The sequence below is a fragment of the Hyaena hyaena genome, unplaced genomic scaffold (assembly GCF_003009895.1).
Source record: "Hyaena hyaena isolate Hyena2069 unplaced genomic scaffold, ASM300989v1 scaffold_288, whole genome shotgun sequence".
NCBI lineage: Eukaryota > Metazoa > Chordata > Mammalia > Carnivora > Hyaenidae > Hyaena > Hyaena hyaena.
Window position 1 is genome coordinate 378,774 of NW_024080922.1, and position 18,002 is coordinate 396,775.

The 18,002-nt window shown below is 39.2% G+C and overlaps 1 protein-coding gene across 5 annotated transcripts in view; it reads right to left on the reverse strand.

Annotated features, from left to right (window-relative positions):
- Window positions 1-12,749, reverse strand: part of LGALS8 (galectin 8) — a 33,669-nt gene extending 20,920 nt beyond the window's left edge. For 4 of the 5 annotated variants that reach the window (XM_039247154.1, XM_039247152.1, XM_039247153.1 and 1 more), the window contains exons 1-2: window positions 12,707-12,749; window positions 8,160-8,245 (exon numbers count right to left, since the gene is read on the reverse strand). The gene's annotated coding sequence lies outside the window, so the exon portion shown is untranslated. The remainder of the gene's footprint in view (window positions 1-8,159; window positions 8,246-12,706) is intronic. The other variant, XM_039247151.1, reaches the window with a different exon arrangement.
- Between the last annotated feature and the right edge of the window lie 5,253 nt (window positions 12,750-18,002).

The window sequence follows — 18,002 nt, forward strand, 5'->3', positions numbered from 1 at the left end:
TCCAAAATCTTTAGGATGCAGCAAAAGCAATTATAAATGAAAGTTAAGAGCAATACAGGCCTACCTCAACAAAGTAGGTTTACTTTTTTTTAAATTTCTTTTAATGTTTTTTTAAATTTATTTCTAAGAGAGAGAGAGAGACAGCGTGAGCAGGGGAGGGTCAGAGAGAGAGGGAGTGACAGACTCCGAAACAGGCTCCAGGCTCTGAGCTGGCAGCAGCACAGAGCTCGACACGGGACTCGAACCCACGAACCGCAAGATCATGACCTAAGCAAAAGTCGGATGCTTAACCGACTAAGCCACCCAGGCGCCCCTCAACAAAGTAGGTTTAAAAGGAACATGTCTCAGTATAATAAGAGCCATATATGAAAACCCACAGTTAATATCATCCTAAATCCCCAATGTCAGGAATAAGGCAAGAATGTTCACTCTCACCACTTTTATTCCTCATAGTACTAGAAGTACTAGCCAGCACAATCAGACAAGAAAAAAGAATAGCAGGAATCCAAATTAGTTAGGAAGAACTGTCACTATCTACAGATGACATAACACTATGTATAGAAAACCCTACAGACCACATCAAAAACCTACCAGAACTGTTGAAGCAATTCAGTAAGGTGACAGGATACCAAATCAATGTAGAAACATCCATTGCAATTTTATACATTAATAATGAGGCAGTAGAAAGAGAAATTAAGAAAACTCCCATTTACAATTGCACCAAAAATAGTAAAATATCTAGGAATAAAGTTAACCAAGGAGGTGAAAGACCTGTACTCTGAAAACTATAAAACACTGATGAAAAAAACTAAAGATGGCAAAAACAAATAGAAAGACATTCCATGCTCATGGGTTGGAAGAACAAGTATTGTTAAAGTGCTGATACTACCAAAAAAATGTTGATGCTACCCAGAGCAAGCCACATATTCAAAACAGCAATAGCATTTTTCACAGAACTATAATAAATAATCCTAAAATTTGTATGAAACCATAAAATAGTGTGAATAACTGAAGCAACCTTGAAAAGGAAAACAAAGCTGGAGATATCACAATTCCAGATTTCAAGTTAGATTACAAAACTGTAGTATTCAAAACAATATGGTACAAAATAGACACATAGATCAACAGGACACACTAGAAAGCATAGAAATAAACCTGTGATGGGGCGCCTGGGTGGCTTAGTCGGTTAAGCGTCCGACTTTCGCTCGGGTCATGATCTCGCGGTTCGTGGGTTCGAGCCCCGCGTCGGGCTCTGTGCTGACTGCCAGCTCAGAGCCTGGAGCCTGTTTCGGTCTGTGACTCCCTCTCTCTCTGACCCTCCCCTGCTCACGCTGTCTCTCTCTCTCTCCTAAAAATAAATAAAACATTTAAAAAAAAAAAAAAAAGAAATAAACCTGTGATGTTATGGTTAATTAATCTTCTGCAAATGAGAGAATATGCAATTAGGAAAAAAACACATGCAATAAGAAAAAAAACATTCTCTTCAATGAACGGTGTTTGGAAAACTGGACAGCTACGTGCAAAAGAATGAAACTGGACCACTTTCTGACACCATACACTCAAATAAACTCAAAATGGATTAAGAACCTAACTGTGAGACTTGAGACCATCAAAATCCTTGAAGAGGACAGACACAGTAATTTCTCTAACAAAGGCCACAACAACATCTTTGTATAAATGTTTCCGGAGGCAAAGGAAACAAAAGCAAAAATAAAATATTGGGACTACATCAAAACAAAAAGGTACTGCACAGCAAAGGAAATAAGCAACATAACTAAAAGACAACCTATTGAATGGGAGAAGATATTTACAAATGGCATATCTGGTAAAGGGTTAGTATCCAAAAATATACAAAGAATTTACACAACTCAACACCAAAAACCAGCAGATAATCCAATTTAAAAATGGGCAGAAGATATGAACAGACCTTCCTCCAAATAAGACAACCAGATGGCCAACAGACACATGAACAGATACTCAACATCACTCATCATCAGGGAAATGCAAATCAAAACCACGGGATATCACCTCACACATGTCAAAATGGCCAAATCAAAAACACAAGAAACAACAAGTGTTGAAGAGGATGTGGGGAAAAAAGAACCTCATGAACTGTTGATGGGAATGCAGAGTGGTGCAGATACTGTGTAAGACAGTATGGAATTTTTTTCAAAAAATTAAAAATAGCTATGATCCAGTATTTGAACTATCATTTAACCCAGATAATACAAAAACACTAATTTGAAAGGATGTATCCACCCGTATGTTTATTTAGCCAAATTATGGAAGCGGCCCAAGTGTCCACTGGTAGATGAATAAAGAAGATGTGGCATATATATACAATGGAATATTCAGCCATAAAAAAGAATGAAATCCTGCCATTTGCAACAGCATGGATGGCTCTAGAGAGTATAATGCTAAGTGAAATAAGTCAGCCAGAGAAAAACAAGTACTATATGATTTCAATCACATGTGGAATTTAAGAAACAAAACAAACAAATGAAAAATAAGAGGCAAACCAAAAAAAACAGATTCTTAACTATACAGAGTAGATGGTTACTAGAGGAGAGGTGGGTAGGGTATGGGGGAAATGGGTGAAGGAGATTAAGAGTACAGTTATCTTGAAGAGTACGGTTATCTTGATGAGCACTGAGTAATATACAGAATTGCTGAAGCACTATACTGTGTACCTGAAATTAATATAACACTGTATGTTAACTACACTGGAATTAAAATAAAATTGTAAACTTAAACAAGACCCATCTATATGCTGCCTACAGGAGACTCACTTCAGATCTAAAGACACAGCAACTCAAAGTGAAAGGATGAAAAAATACATTCTACACAAGTAGGAAAGAAAAGAAAGCTGGTATAGTAATACTTGAATCAGACAAAATAGATATAAATTTTTTTAATGTTTTATTTATTTCTGAGAGAGAGACACACAACATGAGCAAGGGAGGGTCAGAGAGAGAGGAAGATACAGAATCTGAAACAGGATCCAGGCTCTGAGCTAGTTGTCAGCACCGAGCCTGACACGGGGCTCAAACTCACGAACCGTGAGATCATGAACTGAGCCGAAGTCGGATGCTTAACCGACTGAGCCACCCAGGAGCCCCTCAGACAAAATAGATTTTAAAACAAAGACTGAAACAGGAGACAAAGAAAAGCATTACATAATGATAAATAAAACCAACAATAAGATGTAACATTATAAATGTTTATTCACCCAACATAGAAGCACTTAAACATATAAAGCAAATACTAACAAACACAAAAGGACAAATTAACAGCAATACAGTAATAGTAGGGAACTTTAACACCCCACTTACATCACTGGATAGATCATCCAGGCAGAAAATTAGTAAGTAAACACTGGCCTTAAAAGATACATTAGACCAGGTGGACAGAATAGATACACATAGAACACCTCATCCAAAACAGCAGATTACAAATTCTTCTCAAATACACAGGGAAATTCTCTAGGAAAGACCACATGTGAGGCCACAAAATAAGTCTCAATAAATTTAAGAAGACTGAAATTATATCAGGCAACTTTTCCAACCACAATGTAATTAGAAATCTAGAAATCAATTACAAGAAGAAAACAAAAAAAAAACCCCACAAACGTGGGCACTAAAGAACATGCTACTAAACAACCAATGGGCCAATGAAAAAAAGTCAAAGGAGAAATTAAAAAATACCTTTAGACAAATGAACACAATATTCTAAAAGCTATGGGATGCAGCAAAAGCAGTTCTAAGAGGGAAGCTCACAGCCTACCTCAAGAAAAAAGAAAAAAAAGAAAAAGAAAAAATAAACAATCTAATCTTAAACCTCAAGGAAACAGGGAAAAAAAAGTACAAAGTACAAAATTAGTAAAAGGAAGGAAATTAAATAAAGATCTGAACAGAACTATATGAAGAGAGACAAAAAATAGTAAAATGATAAACAATACTGATAAACCTTTAACCAGACTCATCAGGAAAAAGACAGGGGCATCTGGGTGGGTCAGTCAGTTGAGTGTCTGACTCTTGATTTAGGCTTGGATCATGATCCCAGGGTTGTGGGATTGAGCCCCACGTTGGGCTCCACACTGAGCATAGAGCCTGCTTGGGATTCATTCTCATTCTCACTCTCACATTCTCTCATTCTCTCTCTCTCTCTCCCTCTCTCTGCCCCTCTCCCCTGGTGGGATGGGGAGGGAAGAGGAGGTTAGGGAAGGAGGGAGAAAGTTAGAAGACAGGACCCCAAAAATAAAATGTGAAATGAAAAAGAAGTTATAACTGATATCACGGAAATACAACGGATCCTAAGAGGCTACTATGAATGATTATATGCCAAAAATTGGACAACCTAGAAGAAATGGATAAATTCTTAGAAACGTACAATCTTTCAAGACTGAATCCAGAAGAAACTGAAAACCTGAAGGAACTAATTTCTAGTAATGAAATTGAATCAGTAACCAAAAAAATCCTAATAAACGAAGGACTAGAAAGCTTCACAGGCAAATTCTACCAAATATTTCAAGAATTGGGGGTATTTATCTTGAGAGAGAGAGAGAAAGAGCATGTGCAGGGAAGGGGCAGAGAGAGAAGGAGAGAGAGAATTCCAAGCAGGCTCTATCAGCACAGAGCCTGACGCAAGGCTTGACCCTATGAACCATGAGATCATAACCTGAGCTGAAATCAAGAGTCAGACACTTAACCGACTGAGCCACCCAGGCACCCCAACATTTCAAGAATTGTTAATACCTATTCTTATCAAACTCTTCCAGAAAACTGAAGAGGAAGGAACACTTCCAAACTTATTCCACAAAGCCAACATTACCCTGATACCAAAATCATAGAAAGACATTACAAAAGAAGATTATAGGCCAATATCCCTGATGAACACAGATACAGAAATCCTCAACAAAATATTAACAAATCGAATTCAGTAATACATTAAAAGGATCATACACATAATCAAGTGGAATTTATTTCAGGGATTCAAGGTTGTTTCAATATCCACAAATCAAAATCATACACCATTTTAATGAAAAGAAAAATGAAAATCATATGAACATCTCAATAGATACAGAAAAAGCATTTGCTTACATTCAATATCCACTTATGATAAAAACTCTCAATAAAGTGAGTATAGAGGCAACACACCTAAACATAATAGAGGCCATCTATGACAAGTGTGCAGCTAACTTCATACTTAACAGCGAAAAGCTCAAAGTTTTTCCTCTCATATCAGGAACAAGTCTGCCCACATATGCCACTTTTATTCCTCACAGTTTTGGAAGCGCTAGTCACAGCAATTAGGCAAGAAAAAGAAATAAAAAGCATCCAGATTGGACAGGAAGAAGTAAAACCATCACTATTTCCAGATGACCTACTACATATAAAAAACCCTGAAGGCTCCACCAAACTATCAGAATAAATGAATTCAATAAAGTTGCAGGATAGAAAATCAATGTACAGAAATCTCCATTTCTATACACTAATAATGAACTCTCTGAAACAGAAATTAACAATCCCATCTACAATTGCATCAAGAGAATAAAGTACCGAGGAATAAAGTTAATCACCGAGGTGAAAGACCCGTACTCTCAAAACTGTAAGACACTGACAAAACAAACTGAAGACAACACAAATAAATGAAAAGATAGATCATGTTCACAGACTGGAAAAATTAATGTTGTTAAAATGCCCACACTACCTTACCCAAAACAATCCACAGATTCAATGCAATCCCTTTCGAAATACCAATGGCATTTTTCATGTAACTAGAACAAATAATCGTAAAATCTGTATGGAACCACAAGCAAAAACAAAAGCAAATAGCCAAAGCAATCTTGACTAAGAACAACAAAGCTGGAGGTATCATGCTCGCAGATTTCAAAGTGTACTACGAAGTACAGTAATCAAAAACAGAAACATAGAGGGTAAAAAAACAAAAAAACAAAACCAAAAAACAAATCAACAAACAAAAAACCAGACACAAAGCTCTATAGAACAGAACAGAGAACCCAGAAATAAACCCACGCTTACATGGTCAATTAATTTAAGACAAAGGAGGCAAGAATGAGGAAAAGATGGTCTCTTCAATAAATGATATTGAGGAAACTGGACAGCTACACCCAAAAGTAAGAAGTTGGTACTTTCTTATGCCATACCCAAAAATAAACTTAAAACGGATTAAAAACTTAAATATAAGACTTGAAACCACAAAGCTCTTAAAAGAAAATATAGGTAGTATGCTCTTTGACATCAGTCTTAGCAGTACTTTTTTTTGGATATGTCTCCTCAGGCAAGGACAACAAAAAAATTTTTTTGTTATTAACAAATGGGTCTACATCAAAATAAAAAGCTTTTGCATAGTGAAGGTTCCATTAACAAAACAAAAAGGAAACTTATTGAATGGGAGAAGATATTTGCAAATAATACATCCCATAAAGGGTTACATCCAAAATACATTAAAAACTCCTACAACTCAGTATCAATCAGATTAAAAAATGAGCAGAACACCTGAACATTTTTCCAAAGAAGATTAACCTCATATAAATATTGAATCACTATGTTACACTTGAAATTAACACAATATTCTTTGTCAACCACTCTTCAATTAAAAAAAAAAGGAGAAACAAGTTTATCATATCGTAAAGACAAGGAAAGAGGTTAATTGTGATAAGTAAAATCAGCACTAACTGTCCTTTATTTTTACCACCAAAATCCTGAAGTTGCTCAATCAGAAATAAAACCAAATAATAAACGTAAACCAATACATTCCTAGAATTTCTCTAACGTGGAATTTATTACTAAAAATAAAATAATTGCAAATCGTCCTGTACAACTACCAAAGACACATATTTAACTTTTCCCATTGGTAAAATGAGAATAATAGCATTCACCTGAGGTTTGTCCTGAGGGTTAAATGAATTAATGACTTAATGAATTAATAAATTCATTGCTAAATGAATTAATAAAACAATGGACTAGTAAGTGCTTTATAAATTTTATATAATAGAAAGCATTCCTCTTCCTCCTACAAATTAAACAAGTCAAAAAGAAAAAAGTCCAATCCCTTGCCTAACAATGATACAGTTTTCCCTGTGGCTTAAAACTGTGCAACAGCCACAGCTTGAAGGATAAAAGCACCCCACTGCCAGAAGTACCCATTTAATAACTCCAGGAAAGACTTACAGACTTCCAAGCACAACTAAAAGAGAAACGAAACTAAAACTTGTCACACTTCACTTCCGCCAATTGTTATTACACCGAAGAACAATACGCAGTAACCACAACTATGAGTTTCTATTAAGAGAAAAAAAACTGCATCCTTCTTTGGTTTGCCACCTAAATGACCCCAACCTGTCCTTAATTTTAAGACGTTAGTCAAAACCTCAAAACTTCCTTCGGCTCCGTAAAATTCAGGAAGCGAGAATACGAGCAGAGGAAAAGGATACAAAGATGCCACGGTAGAAACTAATTTGACAATAAACTATTTGTAAAAAAAAAAAAAAAAAAAGTAGAAACTAATTTGACAATAAACTATTTGTAAAAAAAAAAAAAAAAAAAAAGATGCCACAGTCACATTCATAATTTACATCGCGACCAGAGAGTGACCCAATTCAAGTCACAGGCTTGCATGAAACCAGTCATTCCCGAAGGATCCACGGGGACGGACCCCTCAGTCTATTCGCTTCACGAAAGCCATCATTATGTTTTACGGACAAAGCAATTCAAGTGACCTCCGTTTCCGAACTTTAACACTGCAATCAAATGACTCGGCATCTTGCACCAACGTGTTCAGAGAGTCCGGGAGAGCAAAGGAGGTCTGTCACTAAACGCACAGAACTTGTCCCTCAAAAGGGGCAGAAGAGCCCCGGGCAATCTGCATGGGGGCCAGCAGCTGCGAAGGCAGGGTCTGCGGCGGCGGGGCGGCAGGGAGGGCCGCCGCCCCCTACGCTCCCGATACCGGCTCCCTCCCGGGAGCTTCCCGCCACCCCGCCCCACGCTGCCGCGGAGAGGACCGGTGGGACGGGGTGCCTCCGAGAGGCAAAACTCCGACGCCGAGACTGCGACGTCCGCATCCCCACCTCGGCCGGCGCGCCCCCCTCAGGAGCCAGCAGCGCCCCCCCGACGGAGACCCGCCGCTGTCCGACTCACCCCCGGACTGGCGTGGCCGGCGCTCCACGCACCCGGCTGTTTCTCCGTCGCGGCGCGTCCTCCGGGATCCCGGGATACGTGGGCGGCTACGGAAAGCGAGAGGAGTCAGTCCGCCTGCATTTCCCGGTTCGCGCGCTCCGGGGGCGTCGCCCTCGGCCCCGCCTCTGTGTGCCGGGCGTGCTCGGGGCTCTGCTGGCGTGTGGCCGGGCCGGCTGCTGGCCACCCCCAGTCGGATGTCCTGCACAGCCTCCGGGGATCGGAACGCGACCGGCTTGCTGCGGGACGAACGGGGGGGGGGGGGGGGGGGGAGGGCGGCAGAGTGTGTTTTACAAATTCTTGAGCGCACCCAGCTGCCCCAGCCCGGTGGTGTGGACGGAAATGGGTTGGAAAGGTGAAAGCTGACGCTCTCTCGGCCCCGGGCTTTCTGCCCGCTCAGGTGCCCGGGCCTCTGCCGTGGGTCAGAGTCTAGATGGTGCTATGAAAGAGAACCCGACTTGGACTCGCCCCTTTTTGCCAGTGCACACCCTGGGGTGTGAGTGAAATGGTGGGGGGATGGGTCAGTAGGGCTGGACTGTGTATGGGGCACAGTTACGAGCAGAGGAGATGTTCAGTAAAGGACCGATTTCTCACCCCAGGACCCACACTGATCGCTAGTTTGCTGTAAAAACAAATGCAAATGAAGTTACGTACCTTGAACAGCTGGCTGCTTTCAGTTTGTTTTCTGTTAGGGACTACAGAGTTCTCATGTTCCTACTTGTCTGCTGGATTTGTATCCACATTTGTTTTGAAAGACGTGTTTTGGTTCACAGCTCTGGGCTTTCTTCCTGGTGGCTTTGTTTTTTACTTGTTATTTTGTATTTAAATTGAGGACATTTATTACAAGTCCCATACCTGTGAACTCACGTTCATATTTACTTAACTACTTTTTGCTCTTTCACCTATTCATTTTCCCAGTTTGATTTAAATAGTTGCATTTAGCCCTTGATATACTCCACCTTGGAGTTGTACTTCTGCTTCTGCGGGTTGTGTTTTATCTATCCAAATGGATTTTAAATTGAAAAGAGAAACCTGTCCTAGAAGTTCCTCCAATGCTCAGTGTAATGCTTTGCATGAAGTAGACACTAAATACTGAGTTGAAATAAGAGATGAGGAGCAGTTAAATGTCTACACAATTTTGCTTGGGTTTAGTACCTCTCCTTTGTAAAATAAATTGAAATAAATACACATCAGTGCTCTATTGCTTTGTTAAGCGCTAATGTGACTAAATAAAAGAGCCAGAAATCCAGTGTTGAAGAAACTCTGGATTCAAACATCCACAAAACCAGAGAACCTATTCTTAGAAATAACCACTCATTAGTCCCTGTTTGGTTTAATGAGCTCAGTATGTTTTTACATCACTTAAAATCTTACAAATATATGCTGAGTGCCCACCATGACAAGGCACAGTGATAAGGGATACACATATACTAAAAGGTGTTTGTAGTGTTTGCCTCATGGGACACTTCTAGGTGCAAAGAAGAAACATAAATAAATGGAAGTCTCATATCTCTTCCTTGGATTATTGCAGAAGCCTCATGATTGGTCTCCCAGTTTTTGCTCTTGTTGCCCTGCAATCTCATGTCAACTCAGTGACCAGAGGGAGCATGACAAAACAGAATTCAAACAATGTGACTCCTCCGCTACAACTTGCCACTGGCTGTTGTTCCTTCTTTGAGTGGATATCCCCGTGGTTGCATGATCTGCCCACCGTCTCAAGCACTCTGGCCTTTTGGCATTTTTATGGTATGCTTGTTACCCCTCCCAAAACCTTTGCATCTGACATTTCCTTTTCCTCCCTAAAATCTACTTAATATCAATTTTCAGCAAAGCCTCTCCTGACCACCGTATTTAAAATTGCAAACACCAACACACACACACAGTTCCTATCGCTTTTCTTTCCTTTATTTTTCTCTAGCACTTAACCATATGCCAATGTGCTATATAATTTACCTTTTAATTTTATATGACTTCAGCCACCAAATGATGAGCTCCAGGAAGACAGAGGGTTTTCACTCACTATTCTTGTTTCAATGGGGCTGACATTCCCATGGGGGACACAGATAGTGATGATTTTCAGAGAAGACTTTAAAAGGATGATGTCATTGGGAGCACTTGGGTGGCTACTTCAGTTGGGTGCCGGGGAAAGCCTTTCTGAAGAGGTGATGTCTGAACTGCTGGTGAGTGAAAAAGGAAGCCATAGAAGATCTTGGGGAAGAGCATTCTAGGCAGAGGGAACAGCTCACACAAGGTCCCTAAGGCTGAGAAATGCATTCAGTGTGTTCAGGAACAGAGAGGCCACAAGCATGGCAGACGCATATCAAAGGAGACGATGATGTCATGGGATTTGATGAGGTCAACTAGGAGCATAGATAGATGGAGAATTTGATCTAGGACTGAGCCCTGGGGAGATAAGAAAAGACAATGAAAGAGACTGAGAAGAAGCAGCCATGCAGCCTTGCTGGGAGTGGTGTTCTAGAAGCCAAAGAAGGGAAGTGTTTTAAGGAAGAACAGCCACTTGTGCCACATGCTGCCAAGAGGTCAAGGAACATAGAAATTTCCAGTGGATTTTGCAACATGAAAGTCATTAGTGACTGACTCTGAAGTAGGTTGAGAAATGTGAGGGGAAGAAGTAGCAGAAACCACGACTATCAATATTTTAAGTTTTGCTGTGAAGAACAGAGAAACCGTGATAGCTAAGGAAGAAGTGGGGTAAAAAGATTTTGATTTAGTTTTGTTTTTGTTTTTAAAAAGAGAAGATACTACAATGATGCTTTGTAGACTTTGAACAAGCAAGCCACAAAAAGTACATTTCCATTGTGACCTGTTACATACATATTTAAAATTATGAAAACAAACTTTGCAAAACAATACCCTTGTTATGAAACACGTCCTAATTCTTCATTAAAAAGTGCTGCTTATTACCCACTAAAATGTTTGCAAGACTCACTAATGGATTGTTAGCTGAGGTTGAAGAACACTTTTGGGAGTATTGGAGCTGGCTCACACTGGCTTGCAAGAGGCAATTTTGCGCGTCTCTTCCATGTGGGTACCTTGAAAATGGCCAGGAATGGAAGAACTTACTCCAGGGACGTAGCCAACCACTACAAGTTAGGGCAATCCCCCACTCCCCGCAGCCCAAAGCTGGGTGTTAAACATTTACCACTACACTACTGACTGTACTCATATGAATGATGCAGTAGAGCGAAAAACACTAATGATGTAGGAGAAAGGGATGGTCACCAGAGTGGTTCTGGAGATGATTTTACACAAAACACACAGTCATAAAAATTCAGAATGTCGGTTCAGAACAACGTCGATATTACAAATTATTTGCAGACAATTGTCTTAGAGTTCCGAAGCTGGAGGGGTCATTTCTAGTGGGATCAATTTCATCTCTTTATTGTCCTCTCTCCTTACTCCAGAAGACACATATAGTGCCATGTGGCTGCAAATTTAGAAATAGTATGGTATAAAAATATTGTCTTACAAGCAAAATGTGAAATAATCTATATTTAATGAGGTGCATCCCGTTGTTCAAAGGTGAGAAGCACTTCTGGTGGTGATTTTGCTTATTATTGTGTTGCTGGGGTTATTATAAATGAAAAAAAATTTTTTTTACCTCCAAGCATTGATTAAATGGTGGTTCCAGTGCTGGGGAAATATACCTCAAATTAATAATTGTGGAATACAGGGGCACCTAGGTGTGGCTCAGTTAGTTAAGCTTCGGACTCTAGATTTCAACTCAGCCCATGATCTCATTGTTGTGAGATTGGGCTCCCAGATGGGCATGAAGCCTGCTTAAGATTCTCTCTCTCTCCCTTTGCCCCACCCCTGTTCTCTCTCTCTCTCAAAATAATAATAATAATAATAATAATAATAAATTTGGAATACAAGTTAGATGTACTAAAACACTGCCAAAGCACTTTAAATAGCTGCTTCAATAGTTATTCATGCTGTGAATTTAGAAGTCAAACTCTAGAACCTTTAGCAAAGAATAATGATCTATAAAACATATTCAATACTTGCCATAATATTTATAGATTTATGAGCTCTGAGAACATACACCCTGCTTTCCATTTATTTCTATGAGAACATTTGTCTTGGATTATGCAGATTTTAAATTAATCAGTCTTTAGGACTGTGTTCTCTCTTTTTTTTAAAGTAATCTCTCCATCCAATGAGGGGCTGGAACTCTCCACCCCAAGATCAAGAGTTGCATGCTCTGTGGACTGAGCCAGCCAGGCACCCCAGAAGTATTATACATTCTCTACAATACCACAGCACTTATAGTCCTTAAACCTATGTCTATTTCCCAGGGAAATTTCATGGTTGGTGTCATTGACCTCTTCTGATTATTCTCCCCCACTGTAAATGGACTCATTTCTTCTTTGAATCCTCTTGCTTTGAACTAATCTCTCTCACACCCCGATACTAACTACCACCACCCATGAGCACTCAGCCCTTTTTTCAACCTTCAGACTTCCTGTGTTTTGATCCACCTGGCTTACCTTTTATGTTCTACACGATCATGTCCCTGATCCAGTCTTTTCAGGTGTGAGAAACAAGCTTCTAGAACTATGGTTTTGTCATAAAATAAAAGAATCTTGAAGATGTGGAAGATCTTCAGAGGAGTGTAAAGTAAATGAATTCATCCCAATGGCTCAAAGAATGAGATACTGTCCTAATTTTAAAATGCTTTTCTTGGGGCGCCTGGGTGGCTCAGTCAGTTAAGCGTCCAACTCTTGATTTCGGCTCAGGTCATGTTCCCAGGGTAATGGGATCAAGCCCTGAGTTGGGCTCCATGGTGGGCATGGAAACTTCTGCTTGGAATTCTCTCTCTCCCTCTGCCCCTCCTCTTTTCTCTCTCTCTCTGTATGTCTGTCTCTCTCTCTCAAAATAAATAAATGAATATTTAAAAAAATAAAATCAAAATAGTTTTCTTGAAAGCCTTGGCAGACTAAGGTGTGTTAACTAGAGAATAACGTATTGTTATTTTACATGAGAATATATCTGAAATAATGTAAATTTTAAAAGTGAAAACACAATAAAATACTTAAAGTCATATACATATTATACTAGGTAACATTTTAGGCACTAGAGAAACAATGGGTAAAAACTGTAGCTCCCACTGGAGCTTACATCTAGTGAGAGTTAGATATTAAGTAATTACACATATGTATTTTAAAAGTCAAAAGGATGATGTCAGTAACTGTTAATGCTCATTGTGATCTTTGTTCCTGCAAAGTAGCTGAGATTCTTAATACTATTAAAAGGCCTCCCTCAGCAATGCAATCTGAATATTTAACCAATCCTTCTTGTGTATAGCTAGTTGTCTTCTAGTTTGTATTTACACAGTTCATTAGAATTTCTGTGACAGGTTATTTCTTGCCAAACCTGGACTTAGCAATTTTTAAAGCAACTTTTCCAAGAAAACTTTTAGTGGGAATGATATATAGAGACCACAATTTTGACTAGGGATGCTTATGGCCACTGAGTTGGTTTCTAGACTTCCTTAGTAGTCAAAGCCAGGAAAAATGTTTGTTTAAAATATATATCTATATATGTATATATAAAAATAGATTTAAAATAATATACATTAAACATCTAAAATCTATTTTAAAATATATATTTAAATACGTAAAATTCTTATATATATAGGAATTCCTATAACTCCACAACAAAAAACAAATAACCCAAATCAAAAATGTTCATATAATTTGAACAGACATTTCTCCAAAGAGGATACACAAATGACCAACAAGCTCAACATCACGAGTCATTAGAGAAATGCAAATCAAAACCACAATGAGGGGGCCCCTGGGTGGCGCATTTGGTTAAGCATCTGACTCTTGTTCTCAGCTCAGGTCTTCATCACAGGATGGTGAGTTCAAGCCCTGTGTGGGGCTGTGCACTGGGTGTGAAGCCTACTTAAAAAAAAAAGAAACCCACAAAACCACAGTGAGACACCAGCACACACTCATTAAGATAGCTTTACTAAAGAAAGGTGGAGGGGAGAGGGAAAGAAAAAATTAACAAGTGTTGGCAAGGATGTGGAGAAATTAGGATCCTTATGCACTATTAATGCACCAAGGTGATGTAGCCACTATGGAAAATAGTATGGCAATTCCTTAAAAAATTAAACATAGTATTACAACATATCCAGCCATCCTGCTTCTGGCTATATATCTGGAAAAACTGAAAACATGATCTCAAAGAGATATTTGCACACCTCTCTTCACAGCAGCATTATTCACAATCCAACAAATGGAAACAACTCAAATGTCCTTTGACCAATGAATGAATAAACAAAATATTATATACTGTACATATATAATATATACAGTGGAATATTATTCAGTCTTTAAATAGAAGGAAATCCTGTTGTGAGTGAAAACATGGATGAATCTGGAGCATGTTATGCTAAATGAAATAAACCAGTCACAAAAAGACAGTTACTTATGTGAGATATCTAATGAAGTCAAGCTCATAGAAACAGAAAGTATAATGGTATCTCCAGGCTCTGGAACAAGGACAGAATTGGGAGTTGTTTGATGGGCATAGGATTTCAGTTTTATAAGATGAAATAGTTCTGGGAATTTGTTGTACAACAATGTGAATATACTTAACACTACTGAACTGCGCACTTAAAATGGTTAAAATGGTAACTTCTCTGTTGTATTAACCACAGTTTAAAAGACAATAATAATTCGAAATAATTTATCTCTGTGTAAAGAAGCCACCAACTCAATATACCATCAGATTCATTGGTTTCATTTTGCTTTCAATTCTTGGGGCTTGCTTTTAGTTTATTCATTTTGTTTTAATTTTGGGTTACAATTTTATGAAATAGTTACATGGTCCCAATGCCAAATTTACAAACAAATTTACAAATAAGATGCAATTGAGGCACCTGGGTGGCTCAGTTGGCTGAGTGTCTGACTTTGGCTCAGATCATGATCTCACGATTCATGAGTTCAAGCCCCACCTGGGGCTCACTGCTGTCAGCCTGTCAGTGCAGAGCCAGCTTTGGATCCTCTGGCTTCCTCTCTGCCCCTCCCCTGTTTGCGCTCTCCCAAAAATAAAAATAAATACTAAAAAAAAAAAAAAAACCATAACAAAAGAACTAGAACACATTTGTGGAATCCTAGTTTCCATCCCTGTCATCTCCACCCTATTCCCTCCCTCTCTCTACACATAATATATGCAGATGGTTTTTATATTTCACATTCCCACTGTAGAGAAAAGACAGCACACGATGCATAGTTTTGCACTTTGCTCTTTTTACTTCACGAATAGCCTGATGATCACAATAGTATACACAAATATTCTCCATTTCTTTTTCAGCTGCATATCATATTAGTGTATGGATGTAACCGTGATATTGTGATTTATAGTAAGAAATATACATTTGGTCTTTGTCCCTTTCTCTGACACAGAGCTTCTTGGAATTTCCGAAGCGATGAGAGCCAGAAAAGTGCCTTTTGTTATGTTAATGAAGAGACTTTTGGATCACACCTAAAGATGGACGCTGGTTGCCAGTCAACCAAGTGATTAGAGAGTTGGAACATTCAGTCCCACCCCAACCTCCAGAGAGGGGAGAGGAGCTGGAGATTGAGTTCAATCACCAACGGTCCATGATTTAATCAACCATAAATATGTAATGAAGCCTCCATAAAAACCCTAAAGTATGGGGTTAGGGAGCTCCCAGGTTGCTGAACCCCCAGAGATTTAGGAGTGGCAGGCTCGGAGAAGACATGGAGACTCTGCACCCTTTCTCCATCCCTGCTCTGTGCATCCCTTCCATCTGCGGTTCCTGAGGTACACCTGTTCATAGGTAACTGCTAAGCTAGGGAGTAAAGTGTTTCTCTCAGTTGTGAGTTGCTGTAGCAAACTGAAGCCAAGGAAATGTCCTAGAAACATTTGATCTACGGTGGGTCCTTCAGAAGTCCGAGTGTAACTGGCATCTGAGGTGGAAAGGCAGTTGTGTAGGTCTGAACCCATAAGGAATCTGATACTATCTCTGGGTAGATCTGTCAAAATTGAGTTGAATTGTAGGGGCCCTCAGCTGGTGTCAGAGAATTGCTTGTTGGTGTGGGGAAACACCCCACTCCCCCAACACATACACACACACACACTTTGGAATTGTGGACCATAGTACCGTAGTTTGTTCAACCTGCGGACATTTGGATTGTTTCTCATCTTTTGCTATCATAAATAATGCTTCAGTGTATAGGCTTGCACACATCTTTTTGTATATTTGCACACCGTCACTCTGGGATAAATCCCTAGAAGTGACATTTTTGCGTCAAAGTTAAGCACTACATAACTTTGCTAGATATGAGTTAAAGTACTTTTTGAGAATTCATTCAAATCCTTTGTTCCTACTCTACCTTAGGGGAAGGTCCAGGCTACTCTGATGGGAAAGGGGGGTTGGAGGTGAGGCCTGAGCAGCTGTAGTGGAGAGCCAGTCACCCGAGATGACAGGGGAACCAAAACCAAAGGAGTGAGCAGGACCAGGAACCACAGGGAAGGCCAAAGTCAAGCAGCCAGGAAGGAAAGCTAGGAGACTTCAAATAGGGGCCAGGAGGAAATATGAAAGCTTCCATCTAGGAACAGAAGTGTAGGATTAATAAATGCAAATGGGCTTGGATTGGGAGAGGTCCAAGGTAATCAACCCAGAACAGCGCTACTCTCCTAACTTTCTTTTCTTGGCTGGCTCACAAGGAGTCATTGCATATGTTTATACAAGGGCAACTAGCTGAGCTAAGACACGGTAGCTGAAATGCAGTCTCTACTTGACATTCCAAACTATCATGATGCTGCATCTCCAGGAGGAAGGGATGAGGGTGGGGTGAGGACCATCTGTTTCTAATTTGCATAGAGGTGTCATATGGTCTAACCATACCTTGCTCAGGTTGACTAGGTTTAAGGGCTATGCAGAATGGGCATCGATCACCCAAAACCTCCTTCTCCGTTAGTGGTTATATTCACTTTTTTTCTCTATACTTCAGCTATATTTTTGGCTATAATATTGCACTCTAAAACTATCTCTCATAGGAAGGTGAGGCTAAGTTTTATGGTCTTCTGCATTTAAGCCACAGTAAGGAGTTGCTTATTTTAATAAATAAAATGGCTTATTTTCATAAAAATGGCTTTTAGGTTAAACTGTGACTGCCAACTGATAAACCCTTCATGTTGTGTGAGGTAAGGCATGTTGATACTTTTGTTAATTTAGAAATGGGAGAGTCAGGAAAGCAGTAAGTCACGCATTACCTGGAGATGACATGGAGCTTTATTTATGAGCTTTGAGCTTTGGAGTTGAGAAAGAAAGAGAATTCAGTGTTGGCTTGACATAGACTACTTTAGATGAGTGGTCTTTAAGCATCTCCGCTCACATAACCTGTAATAGAATTTGAAAAACTATGTAATCCTTTCCTCTAACATGGTACTAGAAGGCCTTGCTAATGCAATAAGGTAAGGCAAGAAAGAAAAGATGTACAGATGCAAAAGTAGAGGTAAAACTGCCTTTGTTTACAGACGACATGATCATCTATGTGGCAAATCTAAAAGAATTAACCAAAAAAACTTCTGGAACTAATGAGTGATTATTGCAAGGTTGCAGGATACAAGGTTAATGTACAAAATTCAATTGCTTTCTCTTATACCAACAATGAATAAATGGAATTTTAGATTAAAAACATAATATAATTTATATTAGCACCCCCAAAAATGAAATACTCAGGTATATAAATCTAACAAAATATATATGAGATAAACTACAAAACTCTCATGAATGAAAGCAAA